This window comes from Phaethon lepturus, unplaced genomic scaffold (genome assembly GCF_000687285.1).
Source record: "Phaethon lepturus isolate BGI_N335 unplaced genomic scaffold, ASM68728v1 scaffold10383, whole genome shotgun sequence".
NCBI lineage: Eukaryota > Metazoa > Chordata > Aves > Phaethontiformes > Phaethontidae > Phaethon > Phaethon lepturus.
The window spans coordinates 24023-26463 of NW_010526994.1; the positions used below are offsets into that span (position 1 = coordinate 24023).

General features: G+C 47.5%; 1 protein-coding gene across 1 annotated transcript in view; it reads right to left on the reverse strand.

Annotated features, from left to right (window-relative positions):
* The window catches only part of LOC104617828 (CD151 antigen-like), a 19171-nt gene extending 17860 nt beyond the window's left edge, over positions 1-1311 (reverse strand). Inside the window, 1 exon segment of the mRNA XM_010283250.1 lies at positions 1191-1311. The gene's annotated coding sequence lies outside the window, so the exon portion shown is untranslated.
* Positions 1312-2441: the final 1130 nt, after the last annotated feature.

Sequence of the window (2441 nt, forward strand, 5' to 3'; positions counted from 1 at the left end):
AACCAGAGAGCAGCGATGCAGCAGCAGTTGAGCAGTTTGGCTCTAGTTCCAGAGGCTGAGCACCTGGGAACACAAACACTGCACAAACAGCTGTTTTGTTGAGCTGAGCCACCTAAAATCTCAATGGCAGGACTTGCTCTGGTTATCCCACATTGCACCACTGTATTTTTATTTGCAGGCCCAAGGGCACATACAGGCACACACCCACATACCAGCTCAGAAAGTACGTGGCATGCGCGCACACACATACTCCTGCTGGCTAGACATTTCATTTAGTCATCACAGACGTTGCTTGGTACATTTGCCTCGACTTGCACAGTAACAGTACTTAATTAAACAGCAAAGAATGCCAGGCCTGCAGGCTTCTTCTGCACAACCTGCCCTAAAGCAGTGTCTGACGGATGGGGAAGAAACAATGCCAAAGCAAACGAAATAGCTCCCAGGCCATTAAAAGCATCATTATTTTTAAGTATTGATTTTTGAATGACAGCAAGAAAATTGGTATCCAACGCATCAGTGACGTCTATTTCATAACTTGTATGCCAGAAGTTAGATAACTTCCAACATCTTTGCCAACACACACAAGAAAGACTTGCTGCAGGAAATCCCGCTGCATCTACACTGCAATGAAGGTGCAGCTCCCAAAAGGCTACAAGTCCAACATCATCAGCCCCCTGCCAATACAGCCACCTCACACACCCAGAGGGCACACTGCTGGCCTGGAAGGCAAGGTTCAGCTACGCTGGAGTCTATCTGAGCTGGGCCAGATAACCCTGGCCCTGAGGCAGCTCTTGGCAAACAAAGCCGATGTCCTCCCCTTGGTGTGTTCAGTGCAGGTGTGGGCCAGTAACCTATTATGTTCAGCAAACTGAAGACCACATTCTCCAGCAAGGCTAAACTCCAACCTTTGAAAGCATGACATCTCTAAGTTCCCTCTCTGTAAGATGAAAATATTACCACCACCACTTTACCTACCCCACTGAACATCCTCATAAAAGGCCTCCAGCTGCTTATCAACTTACCAGCACATCTCACACAGCCCAGAAAGCAGGCAGAAGTCATTAAGTAAAGCCTTCCCAGGAGAGAAACTCTAAAGCTTGCAGGTGAAGAGCTCCAATTTATAGAACTATCAAGTGCCGTTACCCACCCCAAACTCATAGCCAACACGGGTTATCAGTCTTGACACTGACCTTTCAGCACCAAAGCAGCTCACCGCACCAGTGCAAATGTTCAGTCCTCTTCAAATGCTTTCTTCCACACCCTCTCTTCTTGCTGGCTCTGGTCCTCTGCTGGATTCAGGAAAGCAGAAAGCTGAAAAAGAAGAGAAGAGAGATGCAGAAAATCATCAACTATGTCAAAGATTATTCTAGGAATCAATATTTGATAATATGTTTTACCATCAAGTCCTCCTTTTAATCAGAATACACCTTATGAATGCATTTGATTAAACTGGAAATAAGTGCATCATTGCTCCTAGACCTTCAATGGGCACTGCTTGGGAAGAGGAAAGAAGTGGGGAGACAGTACCAGAACTCATTGCATACGTCCATCCTCTGCTCCCAGGTCTTACGAGCCCCAGGATATAGAGCACAAACCAGAGTGGGGCCCCTGCAGAGGAAAAGTGCGTCAAGAAGTCACCATTTTCTTCAGCTTCTATCCCTGCTGAAGCATAATCAAGACACAGGTCCTAAGCACCAAGGCAGGCTCTGCTGTAAAACAGCTCCCCTGAATTCATCTGCCACTGCCAGCAAGGCTTCAAACCCCCCAGCATAAATGCACAGTACGTCCCTCAGATAAGCAAGAAGCTACAGGAAGGTGCCTTTAACTTGACAGGAGTTATTTCTCTACAGGCTTACTACATTTATCATAGAATGGTTTGGGTTGAAAGGGACCTTTGAAGGACATCTAGTCCAACCCCCCTGCAACAAGCTTCCACCAGATCAGGTTGCTCAGAACCCCATCCAACCTGACCTTGAATGTTTCCAGGGATGGGGCATCTACCACCTCTCTGGGCAGCCTCTTCCAGTATTTCACCACTCTCATTATAAAAAATTTCCTTCTTTTATCTAGTCTGAATCCACCCTCTTTTAGTTTAAAACCATTACCCCTTGTCCCATTGCTACAGGCCCTGCTAAAAAGTCTGTCCCCATCTTTCTTATAAGCGGCCTTCAAGTACTAAAATAAGGCTCTCCCCAGAGCCTTCTCTTCTCCAGGCTGAACAATCCCAACTCTCTCAGCCTGTCCTCCTAGGAGAGGTGTTCCATCCCTCTGATCATTTTTGTGGCCCTCCTCTGGACCCACTCCAACAGGTCCATGTCTTTCCTGTGATGAAGGCTCCAGAGCCGGAGGCAGTACTCCAGGTGGGGTCTCACCAGAGCACAGCAGAGGGGCAGAATCACCTCCCTCAACCTGCTGGCCCTGCTTCTTTTGATGCAGACCAG